Consider the following 22,653-nt stretch of genomic DNA (forward strand, 5'->3'; position numbering starts at 1 on the left):
GAGGACAGTCCTCGTCAATCTTTTACAATATTGGTGTCATTCAAGCACAACTTTATTTTTGAACCAGATTATCTGTTCCAATGATTTCCATAAGAACATAAATTATAATCTTCAGAGCCTTCAATATTTCTTTTGGTACTTTATTACGTGTTGTTGCAGAGGCCATTTATGAAGTGAGTGATTCAACTTTTAATCTTTTGAACATTAAAGTGTATTCCACCGAGTTTCCTTTTCAAAATAATCTAAAATAACAAAAAGAAACTAAGCTCATTACATGAAAAAGTGACAAGCGTTTTTGCTCGCAGCCTGGCAAGTTGCCTTATTCACTTCAAAGGATGATGAACTAATTGTTTCCAGAGTTTATAAGTAATTAAGCTATTATTTGGGGAATTTATGTAACAGTTTTATTCACATTAGAACTTTCTATTTAAAATAGCCAGAGACAAATCTTCAAAAATGCCAAGATTTTAATAATTGAAAAGCCTTCTCATTATTGTTAATAGGGAAAACTATTTTTATTTTAAAAAGCACTGGAAAATGTAAACAAATATAGTTTTCTCCAGAGTACATGATAAGTGGAGATCATTATGGATAATTAATGCTGAAAGGAAAATGAACATGTAATGGCTTCCAAAAATTAAAACATTTGTAACTATCAAGTTAAGTTCTAAAAAGTTAATTTTTAAATCAGCTGAATTGATCTAAATATGCCTGGCAAGAAAAAAGATATGTATATATGTATTTACTGTCCTTTTAGAAATCTATAAAGAAAGTTTTAAACCTTAAATAATTTTAGCATTTTTAAACCAACTTTTGGTGCCTAGGCAATAAGAATTAATGCCCAGAGTTGCTAAGTGCTGTAGTTTCTCCAATTTTGCAACAAAGAAATATATTAATTCACCCATAGATTAAAATAAAGAAAACATTATAAAAATATTTTGAAATATATAATTCAAATACCACTTTCATAATATTTCAATGCATGTTTGTTAGTTTTAAATAATTAGGTTTGCCCTAAATGAAACAAAATTCATTAAAGGAAAAAGTAGGACTTTAAAAAGAAATGATGCATTATTTTGTAAAATTCAACAAAATATAAGACGCTTTAGTTTAATAGGCATTTGTATACCTAACAATATACTATTTTAACATAATTTTCCCATCAAGGTGGTATTAGCTCTCTTTGTTAGAAGATGCCTGTTTCATTGTCACATGAAGCATTTCAAAAATAATAAAATTTTCGTATTAGGAGGAAATATCTTTGAAGAATAACAAATACAAATGTGAAAATCCAAGTAAATGCCTATAAACTCTTATTTGAAGTAAAATAAATTTTCTGGAAGTTATTTGGAAAAAACTAAAGCATGTGGTAGTTCAATATTAATTCCCCTCACCATAAAAAAATTGGGAGTTATCTATAGCAATTATTACAAGAGGTAGAATATATGTATTAAATAGGAAAAAAAAAACATTTAGGACATATCCACTTGTTTCAAGTAAAATTCCTCTAAAGCAAAAGTCTGGAATTTGATGGAAATTGTATATAAAATGCTTTGTATAATTCATGGTCAGTGTTGTTTTGTGGACTCTATATAAACTGTGGCAATTTAGATCTGTCATCGTGTCGCAATGTCTGATTCAATATTTGCCGTAATATGTTCTCTTTATTAGTACAGACTAGCATTGCATTATTAAAAACAAAAACTAAAGCACCCTGGTTAGTAGTAATGCAATCCCAATTGTCTAACACCCTGCGATAATTGACCTTCTGGACTCCAGGCACTGGGATTCACTTTCAGACACTTAGCTGTTTAAACTGACTTCATTACAGGAAGACAATGGTGACTCTGTTGCAACTGACACCTGCACTATTTCACACAACACATGGGCCATACCTCGCCAAGTCAGCCACCACCATGATTCACACCAGAGCAGGAAGTCAGCTCAAGACAAATTTTATAATATGAATATACTGTTATGATTAAGGAGAAATGAATTCTTTTTGCATAGCTCTCTACAATCTTAAGGAGACAATTAGAAGCCTGTTTTCTGGTTTCCTTGTGTTACAATATTGCCATATGCAAAGATGTTTGCATTACTTTATTCTGAAGTTTAAAAGTTAAGGATTTTATGGCACACAGCATTCAAGGTGTCCATAATAACACAGCACATAGATAGAAAAATACTATTGTGGGAGGCTGAGGCAGGAGAATGGCGTGAACGCAGGGACGGAGCTTGCAGTGAGCCGAGATTGCGTCACTGCACTCCAGCCTGGGCGACAGAGCAAGACTCTGTCTAAAAAAAAAAAAAAAATAGTGTTGTATCACACCTATGCCCTCGTTGAAAAGAGTCCATTAGTGGAAAGGTTTGGGGGGCGGAGGTGGCTAGCTCAGTGACCAGACTTGCAGACACTCTGATTAGTCATCCTAAATGAATTGCTAGAACACATACAATTCATTCTCCATGGATCTTTCTCCTGATCTCTAAACAATAATAATATATTTATTTTTTATAAATCATTTTGTGCTGCAGAATATGGAAAAGCATTGTTTTAAATCATATTGAATAAAATAAAATCTCAGAGGGTTCTAGGTTTTTCTGAACTCATAGAGAGTCCTAGTTGTGAGTTCTAGATTTTTTTCTGACTCATAAGGGAATATTGCTCTGTCCTCAAAGTTCTAAGTGTCTCTTAGAATTCTGAGACACTTTTCTTTGCTCTTCTCTGGCCACCAGAAGGAAAGTGACAGTGCCTTATTGTTCCAAAGTATTTGCTGAAGGCAATTAATACCTTTATTGATTAAGTTGCTTCACTGAAATAAAAGGTGACTTTTCCACCAGTGACTAGATTGTGATCTAGTAGACTGAAAAATAACATGCCGTATTCCAAAGAGAGAAGCCCAACTTCTAAGGCACACCTCCACCCCTCTCCAGCTTGTAAAAATCCACAGATTTACTAGTTTTTATTTAAATTTTGTGTTATGCTAGCCTGGATCTTGTCTTAAATCCTTGAACATTTCTAGCATACTCCATCAAATGCTTTGTAAGACTGAAAAAATTCTCTGTATATTTGTGGGTTTTAGAATCTTGAGCAGTCAACAGGACACTGTAGATACTGAAATTAACAGGACATTGTCTGTGTCCTCAAGAGCTCATCTTAGTGTAGAACTGATAAAAACTCCACAATCCAAATCCATAGCAGTATACACAGGTGGTGTGGGAATACAAAAGTTAAACCAAGAAAATGGAAGAAGGGAGCCCCCAAAAGTCTTTGTCATTGGCTAAGGTTAGGGGGAGTAGAGATCAGGGTATGTTTTTACATCAGAGTTTAACCAAGTAAACAGAAACCACTCTGAGTGTATACAAGGGAAAGAATCGAATGCAGGAAATTGGTTACACAGGGTATAGGAGAGGCTGCAAAGCCCACCAAGTATCAGCAAGGCCACCCTGAGGCAGGAAATAGCAGGAAACTGTAGCCATTCCTAGACTGGAGGGACAGAGGGCGCAGGTGAGTCACCAGACTCCAGGGGGTGGGCCTACTTGGTAGAGATGTATCCAGGGCAGACATATCCAGTGAGAGCTGGAGCTATGGAAGGGATAAGGGAGGGAGACACATTCTGGAGTCCTGCAATCTAGAACAGAGCAAGGAAGGGTGAAGAATAGCTTTGAAAGGAGACAGTTCCAGGAGTGGCATTTCTTATTATATTTTTTTAAATGAAAACTTTCATATTCATTTCTGAAGATAGTCATTTGAGAATGCTGGAGAAGGAAGAGAAGAATGTTCCAGGCAAGGGCACTGAATTGGAAGAGAAAGTGACTTATTTAGAAAGTCACAAGTTTTCCAGTGCAGTCCTAGTAAAGAGGCAGATGTGGGACATTGTAGGACATGAGTTGAAGATTCTGACAGCCAAAGACATGAAATGACCAGTGGCTTCTGTAACAGCGTTACTTGCTCTCAATCATTAAGCCCCAGAGGCCGGGATTATAGATCCTATAGGGGTTAGCATTGCAAAGCGCTGCAAAAATAGAGACAAAGGTCTCCGTATAGGTGCAGTGCCGCCCACCAACAAATGGCATTTCTGTGAAGAAATACAGTCATCATCCTGGGCTGCCTTCAGTTAACTTATATTGTTATCTGATTCAACCACAAAGCCAGTGGAACATCGATTCAGTCATTTTAATGAAAAAATTAGACATTGCTCACTAACCCAAAGGAAACATCCTTGTAGCCAGTTTGGTGTTCAGAGGGCTAGATAAAAGGTTTTGTCTACTCCCAGATAATAGGAATAGCTCGGTCCACGACCTCACTGGTGTCAGTCTCATGAATGATAGTTTGAAGGAGATGGAAGTAGAGCCAGGGAGCTAAGAAACCAGTGAAAATACTGTTGTGATGATGGTGGGGATGGGAGGTGAACGTGATGATTACCAGAAGACATTAGGTGATAGGAGCACAGAGGAGGGGGATGAAATATTGAGAACCATGGCATGGTTTCTGGTTTGGAAAATTCAGCGGATTGTGGTTCCATTTGCTAGAAAGATAACCTTAGAAGAAAGAACAGATTGGAAAGGAGGATGTTAAACTTGTTTTAGATACTTTGAGATTAAAGTACTTTTGATTTACCAAGATAGAGATGCTCATTAGGACAATGAAAATATGGGTCTACATTTTAGTGGAGTCTGGGCTGGAGATAAAATTTCGGGAGGAGTTATTGGAGTAGGTGAGATCATTCACAATCTCTTTCAAGAAGTTTATGGTGAAAGAAAAGAAAGGAACGGCCCATCAGTAATAAAGGGGAAAAAGGATATATAATTTTGAAGATGGAAAATACTTGAACATATTTGTATAATGAAAGGAAGGAAGAGGATATGCTGAACTTGCAAGAAAGAGTGTTAAACAATGGAGAAATCCATCATCCAGGTGAAGAATGGAGGAATGGAGCTATTTCTCAGCAGGGGAAGAACCTGGCCTCCAAGGTTGAAGGCAGATAATGGGTAGAATTGTATGTCCAGGTGGGGGGTAGTGGAGGAAGAATTTGGGAGCAGTTCATACTTAAAACTTTCACCTTTTTTTTTTTTTGAGATGTGGGTAGAGATGTCATTTGATGATGAGTGAGGAAGTAGGAGGGTGACCACGTTGCAGTACTTAAAGGCCTGTCTCCCAGGAACCCCCTCAGTCCTGGACAAACTGAGAAGTTTGGCCACCCTAAAAGTAAAGGAAAGGGAAAGGCTTGAGATGAATGTGAAATATTAACAGTCATCATGGGAAATGGGAGAGGGAGCTGACCAGAAATGCGAAGCTTGCTAGCTGGCATCGAGAACTTACGTGGAACTGGAGATTAAGGGGCAAGGTTTTGTGCATGGCTGTGTGGTTTTCTTCAGCAATGCCTAAGCATACTGAGTTATCATTCCAGGAGACAGTATGTTCATGCATCCAGGTGTGTGTTTGAAGTACTTTTTAGAACCCAAAAGTATGTAACATCAGAGTTCTCATTCTGGGAACAGAAAGACAGAGTGAAATCAGCAGCAAGGTTGCCAGAACCCTATTAGGTAGAAGATGATTCTGTCAACGATGTACATCACTCTTGCTTCATGTTTGTAGTCAGCAAATGGCAGTTTTCACAATCCACAATATCTTGAGGTGCCCCTGCCGTGTAGGCATGTATTCATAATACCTCTTCTCTCTGGAAGGGTAATTTAAACACTGCAGTCATTAAGCAGTGTCTTGAGGTAAAAAGCACCCACATGCCTGTGGGTGAACATTATCTGTTACCCCAGCTCATCCACAAGGCGTGTCATGAGAATATTTTGCCTGTGTCATTGACTAAGTTATATACTTTTATATTGATAGGAATTTCACCTGTTGTTGGTTATATAAATAAAGAAAAATGTAAATATGTGACTGTCTGGCTGGTCATAGGGCAAATGGGACAATGAGCTCCCATAAGTAGATTCAAGTAAACATATGGAGTTTTGACTTTTCTTTTTGGAGCAACTACAATTGGATAGCTCCCAAATAGATGAAACAGTGTTTTCTCTGGTTTTTGCCCTATACCTGGGACAAACCAGTACCTCTAAGTTTCCAATACAGGACAGACAATAAGCTACAAACGGGACTCAAACTACATGATGAAAATCTGAAACTAAGCTTGGGTTGAGGAAGGTACTCAAATCTCGTCTGAAATTTGATGCAGTTTGGCTCAAAACTTTCCAGGAATTGGCTGAGGCTCTAGACAATAGACTGAATGGTGTTCCTCAAAATTCATGTGTTGAAGTCCTATCCCAGTACCTCAGAATATGACTGTGTTTGGAGATAGGGTCTTTAAAGAAGTAACTGAGGTTAAATGAGGTAATATGTATGGGCCCTAACCCAGTCTAACTGGTGTCTTTATAGGAGAGGAAGTTTGACATAAAAAGAGGCACTAGGGATGCTGGAGCACAGAGGAAGGACCCTGTAAGGACACAGTGAGAAAACGGCCATCTGCAAGCCAGGGAGAATGGCCCCAGAAGAAAGCAAACCCACTCATACCTTGCATATTAGTTCATTTTCATGTTGCTGATAAAGACATACCCAAGACTGGGTAATTTATAAAGAAAATGAGGTTTAATGGACTCAGAGTTCCACGTGGCTGGGGAGGCCTTACAATCATGGCAGAAGGTGAAGGGCACATCTTACATGGTAGCAGACAAGAGATAAATGAGAGCCAAGCAAAAGGGAAAGCCCCTTATAAAGTCATCAGATCTCATGAGACTTTTTGACTACCACGAGAACAGTATGGGGGAATTATCAATTGTCTCCCACCAGGGAGATTCAATTATCTCCCACCAGGTCCCTCCCACAACATATGGGAATTATGGGAGCTACAATTCAAGATGAGATTTGGGTGGGGACACGGCCAAACCGTATCACCTTAATTTCAGACTTCAAGCCTCCAGAATGCAAGAACATAAATTTTTGTTAAGTCACCAGGTCTGTGGTATTTTATTATGGAAGCCCTAGTAAAGCAATACAGGAAGGTTTAGAGTTTGAATTCCTCAGCAACCTCAGAAATTGTGGATGTATCAATTATTTTTTAATGTAAAAACAAATCTAGAAGATATCTACTGAGAAACTCTGTTTTTACTTCAACTTTATTTATCAAATATTTACCAAACACTTTTGTAGCACTTACCATGAGAGGTGCCTTCGTTATTCTTTTCAGCTCTTGAAACTTTCTTGCTCTCCTTCACTTCGTCCTGCATGTCTATCAGCATGAACACTATTAAAGTCATTTTAAAAATACACAATTTTTCAAATGACAATACTGAGTTTTTTTTTTTGAGGTGGAATCTTGCTCTGTTGCCAGGCTGGAGTGCAGTGGCACGATCTTGGCTCACTGCAACCTCTGCCTCCTGGGTTCAAGTGATTCTCCTGCCTCAGCCTCTTGAGCAGCTGGGACTATAGGTGTGTGCCACCACAAATCCAGCTAATTTTTGTATTTTTAGGAGAGACGGGGTTTTACCATGTTGGCCAGGATGGTCTCAATCTCTTGACCTTGTGATCCACCTACCTCAGCCTCCCAAAGTGCTGGGATTACAGGCATGAGCCACCACGCCCAGTGACAATACTGCATTTTTTTTTTTTTGAGACGCAGTCTTGCTCTGTCGCCCAAACTGGAGTGCAGTGGCTGGATCTCAGCTCACTGCAAGCTCCGCCTTTAGGGTTCACGCCATTCTCCTGGCTCAGCCTCCTGAGTAGCTGGGACTATAGGCGCCCGCCACCTCGCCCGGCTAGTTTTTTGTATTTTTTAGTAGAGACGGGGTTTCACTGGGTTAGCCAGGATGGTCTCGATCTCCTGACCTTGTGATCTGCTCGTTTCAGCCTCCCAAAGTGCTGGGATTACAGGCTTGAGCCACCACGCCCGGCAATACTGCATTTTTAACGAAGTTTACTTATGGCATCTGTAGGCAGTGTTTTCATTGTGTTTAGTAGGAATTAAGCCTGTATGTGAGCATAAAGCTATAGTCAATAATTTTACCCTCTTTATGACTGTGAAATTTGGGCCAGTGACCCTACCTGGTTAATTCTCTACAGTATTTAAGGTATCTATCTCAAGTTGATTCTAAGGTTGGGCACTTGTAATTAAAAATGCATTTCTAAAATACTGTAGAATGTTTAGAAATGTCAGCATGATGATGTTGACAGGGGAATCTCCATGGCATTAAGTTGTGTGTTTCTGTGTTGAGAGCAGATTCTACTAAAAGTATTGCAGAAGAGCAATAGAGTTCATGTTGATAGACATGCAGGATGAGGTGAAGGAGAGTAAGAAAGGTGAGCCTATTTGTAGCTGTTGGCTTAGAATAATCCATGCCGACCTGTAAGGTCTGCTTTAGTAACAATAACAGGTAATGTACTGAACCTGCTATAAGCAAAGGGATGTTCATTAAATGTTTTCCTTTGGTGAATCTTCCTGGTCATTGTTCTTGGAAATAATACGGAGGACTGGAAATTGGGAAATTTTATAAACTAATCCTGGTGTTCCCAGACTGGGCACGGTGGCGTAAGTCTGTAATCCCAGCACTTTGGGAGGCCGAGGCAGATGGATCACGAGGTCAGGAGATCGAGACCAATTTGGCTAACACGGTGAAACCCTGTCTCTACTAAAAATACAAAAAAATTTAGCCAGGCGTGGTGGCGGGCACCTGTACTCTCAGCTGTTGGGGAGGCTGAGGCAGGAGAATGGCGTGAACCCAGGAGGTGGAGCTTGCAGTGAGCCGAGATCGTGCCACTGCGCTCCAGCCTGGGTGACAGAGCAAGACTCCATCTCAAAAAAAAAAAAAAAAAAAAAAAAAAAAAAAAAATCCTAGTGTTCCCATTTACTTATTGTGTGGTTTTGGTAAAGTCAATCATAGCAAACATCAGTTTGTTAGCCTGTAAAATGGGGATGATTCTATCTTTGAACCCTACTTTAAAGGTGTTATGAGAAGAATATTAAATGACTGATGTGTATGTGTTGCTTTTTAAAACATGCTATCCAAATTTAAATATTATATTGTTATTGTAATTGCCATTAAATGGTTTAATTTAGTAATCCTTTGAAATGGCTTTCTCCAATTCTAATTGAAGTAGCAACTTGGGATCCCTTCAGTGATGAAAATCATAGCAAACACAATCTCTTGTTGATAAGGTTTCCCAGAAAGACCCCTGGTTCCACCATATTTCAGGGAGTATCTTCTGGAGCTTCGTCAACATCAACTTTTGTTTTCAGTCTTACATTGGACAATGCTGTTTTTCTACAAATGTCCCCAATATTATCTTTTTAAAACTCAGTTGAAGATGTAAATATTACCTCAGATGAAAAACTTTTATAACCTAATGTCAAGTTGCATGCGGGAATGTGTCATTTCAAAGTGTTGTGAGAAAGGCTCTTTCCCCTACAGTCTCTGATTCTATCCATGCTGTAGAACATCGGTCTCCAACCCCTGGGCCATGAGCCCTTACTGGTCAGTGGCTGTTAGGGACCAGGCCACCCAGCAGGAGGTGAGCCATGGGTGAGCGATTGAACCAGTAAAGCTTCATCTGTATTTACAGTCCCTCCCCACTGCTTGCATTACTGCCTAAGCTCTGCCTCCTGTCAGATCAGCTGTGGCATTAGATTCTCATAGGAGCATGAACCCTATTGTGAACGGTGCATGTGAGGGATCTAGGCTGTGTGCTCCTTATGAGAATCTAATGCCTGATGATCTGTCACTGTCTCCCATCATCCCCACATAGGATCATCTAGTTGCAGGAAAGCAAGTGCAGGGTTCCCACTAATTCTACATTATGGTGAGTTCTATAATTATTTCATTATATATTACAATGTAATAATACTAATAGAAATAAAGCACACAGTAAATGTAATGCACTTGAATTATTCAAAAATTATCCCCCCCGCCATCATGCAGGTCCATAGGAAAATTGTCTTTTATGAAACTGGTTCCTGCTGCCAAAAAGGTTGGGGACTGCTGCCGTACAACATTTATTTGAATAGATTAATGAACATAAGCCTTATCACTTTTTTTTTTTTTTGAGACAGAGTCTCTTGCCCATGTCACCCAGACTGGAGTGCAATAGCACAGTCGCAGCCCACTGCAACCTCCGAATCCTGGGTTCAAGAGATTCTCCTTGCCTTGGCTTCCCAAGTAGCTGGGATTAGAGGAGTGAGCCACCACATCAGCTAATTTTCTTTTTTTCTTTCTTTCTTTCTTTTTTTTTGAAACAGAGTCTCGCTCTGTCGCCCAGGCTGGAGTGCAGTGGCCGGATCTCAGCTCACTGCAAGCTCCGCCTCCCGGGTTTACGCCATTCTCCTGCCTCAGCCTCCCGAGTAGATGGGACTGCAGGCGCCCGCCACATTGCCCGGCTAGTTTTTTTGTATTTTTTTTAGTAGAGACGTGGTTTCACCGTGTTAGCCAGGATGCCCTCGATCTCCTGACCTCGTGATCCACCCGTCTCGGCCTCCCAAAGTGCTGGGATTACAGGCTTGAGCCACCGTGCCCGGCCAGCTAATTTTCTTTGTGTGTTTTCAGTAGAGACAGGGTTTCACCATGTTGGCGAGGCTGGTCTTGAACTCCTGACCTCAGGTGATCCGCCCACCTTGGCCTCCCAAAGTGCTGGGATTACACGTGTGAGCCACCACACCCAGCCTCAGTATGTATTAACAAAGCACATTAAGCATGTTGCTCTCATTTCCTGTGTTGAGACATAGATAAATGTTCATTAAATATGAAATAATTCCCATGAAATGCTGCTTTTGAACCCAAATTATAATTTGGGCAATGATCCAAACCATCTAGAGTCTTTGCCATGAATCTCAGGTGTGGGAGCAAACTAGAGTGTGTGTATGTGTGTGGAAGTGTGGGTTAGGGGGAGTTGTCATTGCTGGGATTGGAGGATTGGCATAGATTTAGAGGAGTTTAACTTTTTAAAAAACCCCTCTATTATGGAAAGTTTTCAAATGTACACAAAAGTCAAGATACTGGTATAACAGACTTCTATGTATTCATCACTCTATTTCAAGAATTACAATGATCAACATTTTGCATTTGCATTTTGGTCTTTTTTTATTTTTTTATTTTTAAGATGGAGACTCACTGTCACTCAGGCTGGAGGGCAGCAGCGTAATCTTGGCTCACTGAAAACTCTGCCTCCCAGGTTCAAGCAATTCTCCTCCTGCCTCATTCTCCTGAGCTGCTGGGATTACAGGTGTGTACCACCACCCTGGGCTAAGTTTTGTGTTTTTAGTAGAGATGGGATTTCACCATGTTGGCCAGGCTGGTCTTGAACTCCTGACCTCAAGTGATGCACCTGCCTCGGGCTCCGAAAGTGCTGGGATTACAGGTGTGAGCCACTGCACCCAGCCTGACATTTTGGTACTTTTGTTTCATCTATTCCCTCCCTTCTCTCTGTCTCTCTGTTACACACACTCTCTCTTGAGCTTTCTTCCTCCACTTGCTCTCATATTTTAAATCAATCAAACACTAGATATCAGTTTATCTCACTTTTAAATATTTCAGAATGCATATTTAACTAGTAGTGACTTTGTTTTGTTTTAATTTAAGAAAATAACTTTTTCATTTTGATGTAATTTTAAACTTACAGAGAAATTGTAAGACTAGTACAAGAAACTCCTAGAATCCTTTAATTCTTTACTCAGATATCACTAATTGTATACGACTTAATTTTCCTTTATCACTCTCTTTTTCATATAATTTATATACTTTTTTTATCTGAATAATTTGAAAGTAAGTTGGTGACAATATATTCTTTTTCTTTTTCTTTATCTTTATCTTTTATTTTTTTTTTTTGAGACGGAGTCTCACTCTGTCACCCAGGCTGGAGTGCTGTGGTGTGATCTTGGCTCACTGCAACCTCTGCCTCCCAGGTTCAAGTGATTCTTCTGCCTCCTAAGTAGCTGGGATTACAGGTGTGCACCAACACACCCAGCTAATTATTATTATTATTATTTTTTGTATTTTTAGTAGAGATGGGGTTTCACCATGTTGGCCAGGCTGGTCTCAAACTCCTGACCTTGTGATCTGCCCACGTTGGCCTCCCAAAGTGCTGGGATTATAAGCTCGAGCCACTGCACCCAGCCTAACATTATACTCTTTTACTACTAAATCAATTTGTATGTTTTATGAACAAAGAAATGTTGTTACATAACCACAGGATAACTACGAAAATCAGGAAACTTAACATCAATACAATACTATTATCTAATCCCCAGCCCATACTTAAATGTTATCAATTGCCACAATAATATCCTTTATATCATTTTTTCCCTAAGCCAGAGTCTACTCCAGGATTGTACATTACTTCTTGTCATGTCTCTTTAGTTTCCTTTAATCTGGAACAAGCAGTTCCTCAGCCTTTCTTGGTTTTTCTTGACCTTGACATTTTTGAAGAGTACAGACCAGTTATTCTGTGGAATGTCCCTTAGTTGGGGTTTGTTTGATGTTTGCTTATGATTGGATTTAGGTTATGCTTTGTTGGCAGGAGCACCACAGAAGGCATGTTGTGCCTTCAATACACAGTATCAGCTGGCACATAATGTCCGTTTGTCTCAGTAATGGTGACATTTACTTTAATCATTTTGATCACAAGTTACTGTCTGCCAAATAAGAGTTATTTTGAGATTATTATAGAAATATTCTGTTCTGCATCAAATGTTGGTCCATTAGTGTTAACACCCATTGATGATTCTCTATTATTTTAATATATTTATCAGTTGGCATTCTATTGTAAGGAAGCATTTTGCCTTTTTCAACTTTATTTATTCATGCACTTTTTTCTATTAAAATGGGCTAATGGATTCTTTTATTTAATAGGTTATGATTTATTACTACATTATTTATTTTTGATGCTTTTTATGTATTTTTAGAATTGGTCAGTGGAAACCACTCCAAGTTACCTCCTGTGTCTTTCTGATGTCCTAAAAGAGGCTTAACTTCATACCTTCCGTGTTGAAATGGAGACTGAGCTCAGCTCTCCTATTCACATGCTCAGTTTCCAGTAACAATAGACTTTCTATCCAAATCCTTCTGTTATTTTTTTTTTTAAAGTACATCCCTGGAGTGAGTCAGTGTGGTTAGTGGAGTAGCAGGAAAAGATTGAACTGTTCTCATATAGGGGAAAGCCCAGTTGATAGTCTCTTTGGGCCCCTCATGGCCGCTATCAAGAAAAGTGTTCCCCACTAAAAAGTCAAGCAACAGGCTTCCTAATTTCTGGCTTCTGTCTGAAACAGGCTTTTTGAGCCAGTTAATTGAACATAAATTACAAATGACCTTGGAGGGATTAACTTGCATTTTGGGGTCATCTCAGCTGTATAGCTATTTGGGTGCTTTCTGACTGCTTGTGCTTTTATATACTTTTCAGCAAAGTTAGAGATGAAAATGTAGCACTCAGTGACATTACAGGAATTGTTGACCTTCTCTGGTCAGTTTGAGGTCAAGGAATTAATGCAGAGAATTACCAGAAGATCTATAAATACACGTTTCTTACATGAGAGGTATCGTTAAAAAATGATGTTCATTTTACTTAACTGTTTCAGATCCATGTGTAGTATGTGAATAGCAGTCATATAAAGGAAACTCTAGTTTTGGGGAACAATAAAATAAGATTTAAATTAAACATGAAAAAAAAAACTACACAAGCAGTAGGTTTCCTAAAATTCCATTGTGATTGAGCCATTTTAATGTTAAAAATAGGATGATAAACCCATATTCAAAAGAAGAATTATTGTTCATGTCAAAGGCTAAAAACATTCTTTTGAGGTCAAGTCAGTCCTGAAAGTAACCAGGGTGGCCTATGTCTTATGTTTTGCTCAGCCTCTTTGGTATATCAAGAGGCTGAATTAGAAATTGGTATGCCAGCTTATCCCTGATGAATGAGTGGGAAGAGCATGACCTTCAGAAACACAGAACTGGGACCAAATAGCACTACTGACATTGATTAGTTCTCCATCTTTGGCAAGTTCTTTTATCATTCTAAGTGTCTGTTTTCTATCTATGAAGAGAGTGTCTCAGTCTGTGGCACTATAACAAAAATACCCAAGACTGGGCAATTAATAAGAATAGGAATTTATTCCATACCATTCTGGAGGCTGGGAAGTCCAAGATCAAGGCACCGGTAGAGTCTGTGTCTGTGACAACTGCTGTCTGCTTCCAAGATGGTACCGTGTTGCTGCATCCTCACATCGAAGAAGGGGCAGTCTCTGTGTCCTCTCAAGGCAGAAGAGCAGAAGGACAAAAAAGGGCCTATCTAGTTCCCCCAGTCCTTTTAAAAGGTCATTAATTTCATTCATAAGGGCTCTCTTCTCATGACTTAATCACTTCCAGGACCTCACATTTTAATGCTATTGCATAGGGGGATTAAATTTTGAGATGAGGGTGGGCGTGGTGGCTCATGTCTGCCTGTAATCTCAGCACTTTGGGAGGCCAAGGCGGGTGCATTGCCTGAGGTCAGGAGTTCGAAACCAGCCTGGCCAACATGGTGAAACCCTATCTCTACTAAAACCACAAAAATTAGCCAGATGTGTTGGCAGACACCTGTAATCCTTACTACTCGGGAGGCTGAGGCAGGAGAATCACTTGAACCCGGGGGGCGGAGGTTGCAGTGAGCCGAGAATGTGCCATTGCACTCCAGCCTGGGTGACAAGAGCGAGACTTTGTCTCAAATAATAATAATAATAAGAAGAAGAAGAAGAAGAAGAAAAATAAAACAAAATTTAAGATGAATTTTAGAGGAGACACAAACACCAAGCCATAGCAAAGGCTTAGCAATGTGCGGGATTAGTGCAAGGAATAAAAGCTATATAAAACTTTTATACAAAGTGTAATGTCAACACAGAGGCATAGAAGAGGCTCTCCATGAGTGTGATTTCTCATCTTTCCCACCCTTTCTTCTAACAGCATAACAATCACTATCATTTATTAATTGCTTACAACATGCCAGAATCTGATTTGAGTGCTCTACATGCATGATTTGTGAGAGAGGAATTATTATCTTCAATTTGCAGATGAGAAAAACCAAGATTTAGACACGTTAAGGACCCTTGACCAAATGTTGGTGCTGGGGTTTTACATTTGATGCCAGAGTCCAAGCTCTTAATCGTCTTGCTCTCTTGCCTCTCATAACTATGACTCTTTCAAACCATACACTTTATCTAAATTTGAAGTAGTAACTCATGGGTTTACACAATACTATTGAGTGGGTGCAGTTGAGAGTCCTAAGGTATGGCAAGGGAGACTTGAAAACCTGAACTAGAAGCAGAAATAATTAAGAGTGCAGGAGAAAAGACAGGGAAAGGTCACAGATAAACTTACCAGGTAAACAAGGGTAGAATACCACTCTCTGTGTTTCTGGAGCCTTTGATTGCTTACCTTATTTTAAATTAGAGGTTAAAAATATACGTGATTATCCTACACGTTTACCTATGTAACAAACATGCATATCCTGCACATGTACCCCAGAACTAAAAATAAAAATTAAAAGAAAAAATAAGTGATAAAAATACACATGGTTAGTTCTAACATTAGGTAGGTGCAAAAGTAATTGCGGTTTTTGTCATTAAAAGTAATGCTGCTATTTAGCTACTATTTCTTGAGCATGTATACATCAGGCATTACGTGCTTTGTGGGATTCTCACTTTAAAGTTATAGGAGCCCTATGAGGTATATTTTCCCCTTGTTCTTAGAATATGCCTTGAAAAATATTTCACACCCCAGTCATTTAAGCATTTCTGTGCAGAGGCTGCTTGTTGTCTACCCCAATACTGACTTTCCCTTCCTTCTTAAGAAGGGAACCTGAGTTTTAGTCAGGCCCCTTGCCATTCAGAATTAGAGATAATTCCCAGCCTCTCTTGCAGCTAAGTGTGGACATGTCCCAACTCTGGCCAAACAGATAGAAACAGAAGTGCTCTGTGGGGTTCTGGGAAAGCTGTTTAGAAGGAGTGGACTCCGCTAGGGGAAACCCCTTTGCCCTTCTTTTTTTGAACTTTTATTTTAGGTTTGGGGATACAGGTGAAGGTTTAGTATGCAGGTAAACTCATGTCATGGGGTTTGCTGTACAGATTATTTCGTCACTTGGGTCTTAAGCCCAGTACCCAATAGTTATATTTTCTCCTCCTCTCCCTCCTCCCAAACTCCACTCACAGGTAGACCCCAGTGTCTGTTGTTTCTCCTTTGCCCTTCTTTTTATTCCTACTTGTTAGGTAGCAATTGGAATGTTATAGCTAAGTTTTAGCAACTATCCTAAACCATCAAGTGGCTTTGAGGATAGAAACCACCCGGTAAGCTGGCAGAGCAGAAAGAGAGAAGCCTAAGGTTACTGATGACATCTTAAAGTTGCTTTACCAGTCCTGGGCTGCCTACCTCTAGTTTTACACAAGAAGGAAACTTAATTTCTTCTTTCCTTCCTTCCTCCCTCCCTTTGTTCCTCTCTCCTCTCCCTTGCTTCCCTCCGTTCCTTCCTTCCTTTCTCTCTTCTTCCTTTTCTTCCACCCTCTCCTTGCTCTTTTCCTTCCTCTCTCCCCTTCCTTCCTCCCTCTCTCTTTCTTTCTGTTTGCCACTGTTAGCTTGCTTTCTTCTCCTATATATAAGCAAGTAATTCTAATTACAGCTTCCAAATAGATGCCTAGCTTCCTATGGGCATATTTTGATATATTGGGAAAGCCTGTAAAGCTCTGAGGTTACTGGTTCAACCTTTAGTTGAATGCACTTAACTTACAAAATATTAAGCTATCACGGACATATACACAGTTGAATATTTTGGACCTTTATGTCCTTTAACATCTTTTCGGGCTACAGCACTTTTAGCAGTTAAAATATATTGATAGCAGACTCACAGTGTTTCCTCCATTTAATTCAAAGAAAGATGCATTTGGAAGAAAATTAAAGTCTTGCTGCTCTAAAGCTATTCCTATCAAGTCCATCAGAGACTGCACAGCATTCAAGGTCATGCTGCAAACAGATTTGGAATGGGTTTGATGCTTTTGTGATGAACGTTATTGCATCAAACAAGACTCAAAATTTATTCCAGGTGGGATCCACCCCCCGCCCCCAATCCCCATGCTATCTTAACATCAAACACAAAACTGACACTAAACAATGCTGTCCTCCTGATATACTGAACTTTGGGCACAAGTAGAAGGTGCCTAACAAAGACATGATTTCATACTTGGGTAAGTGGGTTGGTGAAAGTGAGTTTTCCACTTAAACGTGATCCATTTAAGGATAGCTAAATACATGCTCTCCTGCTTATTATATTTATGGTCATTTTTGTCTCAGCAAAAGATACTGTTATGGTGAAAATATATTACACGTGTCCTTTGCTGACTGAGAGAGTTAAAATGAATAGAACAACAAAGAAAAAAAGAAGACAAAAAATGGAAGAAATCTCAAACTTTATCACCAAAGCCTTACAAAGACAAATATGGGCAAAATACATATTTAGAGACTTTGGCAAAAGAAAATGCAAATTTGAGCAATTAGCCGAATAATTTAGCCAAAAATGGTTGAGAATATTTATTCTCTTTTAAAATCTTAATTGTCCATCCCATCATAGGCTAGATTTACTGAGTTTTCTAGACAAAGTCGTAAAGCTTTCCTTAACTTTGTGGGAACATGGGTTTTAACTACTCAGTAACCACTACCAGTGACTATTTGTCGAAAAGACACCATTTGCAAGACATTGCATTATCTTTGTGGTCATAAATGTATTGTCCTATGAGTTAAATGAAGATTGTTAATAGACTCATAGGATCATACAATTTCAGTATTTTCAGGAAATTTAGATCTATCTATTTCAATCCTTTAAATCCCTCCCGCAGCACCATTTTAAAGATGAGGAAACTGAGGCCCTGGAGACTTTTCAAAATCTCACAACTTGTACTTAAATTCCACTTGTAAAGTAATGGTGTTTTATACTTTTTACTAGTTTTCTAAAATGGTCCAGTGGAGAAAAAGAAGCTTTTGTTCATTACTTTGAATTTGTTTCTAGTTATGCTTGGTATCATGTTTTTCTTCTGTAAAGATTTATCAATAAGAAGATTATAAGATCAAAACCTTCCAAGGGTGAGTTTCCTTAACCTTGTTGAAAATTATTGATATTAGATATTATTACCTACAAGAGACATGGACTATGTGAAAAGACTTCTTTTATTTTCAGTGATAGTACGCTAAGCCTTGTAGCAAAACAGAAATAGCAAACTGCATATTGATTCCAAAGCAAATCAAGTTAAGTATCTTCTATGGACATATAGTCAGATAATAAAACTCAAGAAAATAATGTATGTTCTTCTCTATTTTCCACTAAACTAGAGAATCTCCTTTAAACTTTGTATGCAGTATGGAAATAAGGTTTCTGAAGTAACCATTACAACATGTTTTCATGAGTGTTTATTAAGAAGGCCCAAACATTTTTCAGTAATAAATCGGCTGACATATCTATAGATTTAAATCTTTTATTGGTTACTGATTAACTTAACTGCTCTGCCTGACAAATCTTTATAATAAATAAGCCAACCAGTGAGCATTTCACAATGAAACCAACTTTGTTTAAAGGACTATCAGTAAAACATGATTTATGCGCTAATGAATTTTGCAATCAGCATGTGGTGGTGTACAAGTTTCAACATGAATCTAAAATGCAGAACTCTGAAGACACTGAAGTTATTAAAAATCACACCACAACGCAACTACTTTTAATTAAAAAGAAATATATCACATTCATATTTAGCAGCAACATTATGGCATATGAAAAGGAGAACTCAGGGTTACTCTTTGAACATACTCTAACAAAATATGGCTGTTGCTACTATACTGGTTAATGATTCCTTCTCAAAATAAAATTCCTTGCTATGCTGATTCAGATTTTTTTAAAAATCAAAATAAGGAACAGTGTTTTTTTGTATACATATAAGCCAAGTAAATAGACAAGATGATCCATGATGATGATTCAGTACAATAAAAGTTGCTTATGGAGATATATATATATGTGTGTGTGTATATATGTGTGTGTGTGTGTGTGTATATATACACACTTTCAGTTTGATTGAATTCTTCTTGGGATGCCTATGTAAGTCACTGGACTTCTTGTCTCTGTTTGAATTAATTAAATTGTTGACAGTGAAATTGTCAAAAGTAGCTTTGGTACAAAAGATGATTCCCAGATCTTTTTTTCTAAAACTTAAAAAAAATTCTGACAAACTTGAAAAAGTTTTAAACATCTGTCTGAACAGATGTCAAAATGCAGAGTGTTATACCATTATGCTGTGTAAGTATCTGACACTGTTATTACTCTTCAGTTAAATATTCACAGTGAGATTTTATGATCTTTTTAAAAGAAAACTTGCATGAGAGAGTAACTTTATCTTGCACAACACATAAGCACTTTAAACAAATGAATTTCAGAGTAAACAATGAAAAATAACTTTTTGTGCTAGTTTTATATCATATTTTAATCACTTTGGATTTTCACATCAGGATTTTACAAGTCATTCAACAGTATGTAATGGATAATGAATCATGTTATTAATTTTGAATATTTCGCTGGAAAGAGAATTTTAGTGAGAGGCATATATAAATAGCACAGAGAATTACACATGGGAAAAACACGGCATTGCTAAATCCTAATTGTTGTGGAGTATATATTATAGTACAATAAATAATGTTTTTCAATAAATGAGAGATGAAAACTGTCGTGATACTATAAACGCAACAGTAATTTAGCAAGGAAGACTTCACTGAAAGGAATATTTAGATACAGACACGGGGTTGCTGAGACGTTATTTCATTCTGTGTTCATCTCTACCCCAAATCTTCTAGATTAGATATATTATAGTTAGTTTATTTGATGAACATTTTCATATTAGGATTATACGTGTCTGAAAATAGAATTTTTAATGCTTTTAATGTGATTAGGGAAGCAAAACCTCTCTTTTCTCCCTAGAAATTACTAGCCCCTTTTGCACTAAGTATCTACATCATGCAAACTGCCACAATTTCCTTGTATTGCCAGAGAGAATTCTTCAACAAAACACTGCAATTCTCTGTCAAAGAGACTAACAATAGCAAGAGCATCTCACTGATTTCTTAATGAGATGTGAATGGAAGTGTGAAGGTGAAAAGACAGATTCTAGGTTGTCAGATTCTAGGTTGACTGGCAAGGTGAGACCACTTCTTTAGCAAAAGGAACCCGCCTCCTTGAAACGTCATGTTTGATATAAACAGAATCTTCCCTCCCTTCCTGTCTTCCTTCTTTTCTTCTGTTTCATCCTTTACTTGGGGAGCCATCCTCATTTGTCTTAAAAATTCTGAGATGAATTCATTTGCTCTCGAAGCCATCAGACTTGATGTTGATCAATTTAAGTGGTGTAACTTTGGAAAACATCAACTTATGTGTTAATTTCCTTTGTAGCGAATATTTGGTGATAGCCTGGCCTCCAGGTCACACTGCATAGCCTACCTGCTATCAACATCATCATTATTGTTTTAATCGTTAAATTAAACTGAATGAAGTTGGTGATGAGCTGTCAAGAAGTCTCAGGGACAAGGGCATGCCATGCCCCATTTCTTCTTCTAAACACTTTGTACCTATTCATAAAAATGGAATGAGACTGTGTCTGGGAACCTATTGTACAGTGCAAAGCACAGACTTAAGGACAGATGATGCCAGTGGTGATTATGATGATGCCCAGTAATGTTGTTCATTTTTAGGCTAGAGATCTGGTAGCAGTCTTATGTTTTCCGATTAGGATACAGTCTTGAATAGCACAATTTGTACTGATATAAACTAGATTTAGCCATTCCCTGGGATTCTAAACTATTCTCTTGTGATGCCTCTTCCACTATTGTACAGAATTATTTAGCCAGGACAAGAAAAATTGATTATTTTTTCCCTCTTAGTTTTCTAAATGACATTGTCCAGATTAATTAGAAAATTGCCCAAATTTCTCTTTACTCTGCTATGTAGCACTTGCAAGAAGAAAAAAAGCCAATTTCATACAGAAGTTGCTTAAAATTAGTCAAAAGCAACCTTTGTTCCAGTCCTGTACACATTAAATAATTCTCATGGATCAAAATAGGAAGTGACCCTGAGAAGGAGGGAGAAGAGAGGAAGTTTGCAGATGGACTTTCTCCCCCACTGTCATTTTCAACCAGGTAAAATGGAGTTCAAAAGGCCCAAATTCTCAGCAGATTTGCACAGCACAGTAATAGCCTTTATGCTTGGAAATTTATGGGCCATGGACAGTTTATAAGAAACGATGTAGTTCATCAGAGAGCTAGACTGATGGGGCATATGGGAGCATTCTGCACAGGAAGTTGGGTTTTGGAATAATACTTACTTTGATAGAGTTGTTTTGTTAGCTAAGTAAAACAGTAGGGAAGCCAATGGCCACTTAGGCTTCAAACATAAATATATATTTATAAGTCACCCAGCTGCCTAATTGAGAGCCATAGTGTTTTCACTGAGTATATCTTCACCAGAAAGCAGTAGAAACAACAATATCATCAACAAAACCCCAGTCTTGGCATAGATTTATTTAATCAGTCTTTGATACTTTGGAGATAATTGAATGCTCTCTAAATGTTGCTCTTTTAAAGCCAGAGGGTGAGGGAATGGTTAAAAAGACGATTTTTTGTTTTTGTTTTTGTTTTTTGAAGTTCGGGGGTGTTCTTTTATATTTGAGGTGCAAAGATATGAAGTTAAGGTTTATATTACACTTGGGGTAGCAGAGGCTATTATCAGAGATTTGAAATTGCAGTTCTATGGACTCCTGAAGGGGAGAGTGGGGCAGCTCAGAGGAGCAAGGGTTGGGCATACAATTGTCTGGTGCTTTCAGGTTTCACAGAAGAAGGTTAAGCAGGAGGTGGCTTGTTAAATTTGAGCAGAGAACTGGAAAATAAGATTTCACACTCCTGAGATGGGGAAGGCTGGTGAGTTTGGAGTTTGTCTGGGAGATTTGAAAAAGGTCGAGTGTGCAATAAAGTTTCTGAAATTCTATTTTAGTGCTTATAAACACGAAAAAAGTAAGTGTTATGAAAAAAAGCAAAGGGCATTTTAAAACTCAAATAATTATTTGGCATGTCGAAATAAAATACACGTCCACTTCTGCTTGGCTGGACCTCCTAGAATTCAGGCCTTACTAACAATGTCTTGTTACTGTGTCCTCCATTCAAGCCCTCTCTTTCTTTTCTCAAGCTTTTTTTTTTTTTTTTTTTTCCTCTTTATGGCCACTGCTTTAATTATTCTCTCTTTGCATTAAGACCCTGAGCTGAACTTGTGTTGCAAGTGGCAGCATGGGAGTCAGAGATTTGGGTTCTAGTCTGAGGTCTGTTTCTTGGTGTGATCTTAAGGCAGGACACCAACTCTCGTTTGGCCCTTGCCTTCCAACTTGGAGGAACTGGGGGTCAGGTCCCTGAGGTCTTTCTTAGTTCTGACATTATTTTATCTTAGACTCAGTTTTGTAACTTCAGTTCTTTCCTTCTCTTCTGGGACAGGCGTGACCCTTTTATTCAACTTCCTTCCTTCCTGCCTGCCTGCCTTCCTTCCTTCCCGCCTTCCTTCCATTTCACTATGTTGCCCAGGCTGGTCTCGAACTTCCAGGCTCAAGAGATCCTCCCACTTCAGCCTCCCAA

Source organism: Trachypithecus francoisi, unplaced genomic scaffold, assembly GCF_009764315.1.
Source record: "Trachypithecus francoisi isolate TF-2019V2 unplaced genomic scaffold, Tfra_2.0 Lachesis_group17, whole genome shotgun sequence".
In the NCBI taxonomy this organism is placed as follows: Eukaryota; Metazoa; Chordata; class Mammalia; order Primates; family Cercopithecidae; genus Trachypithecus; species Trachypithecus francoisi.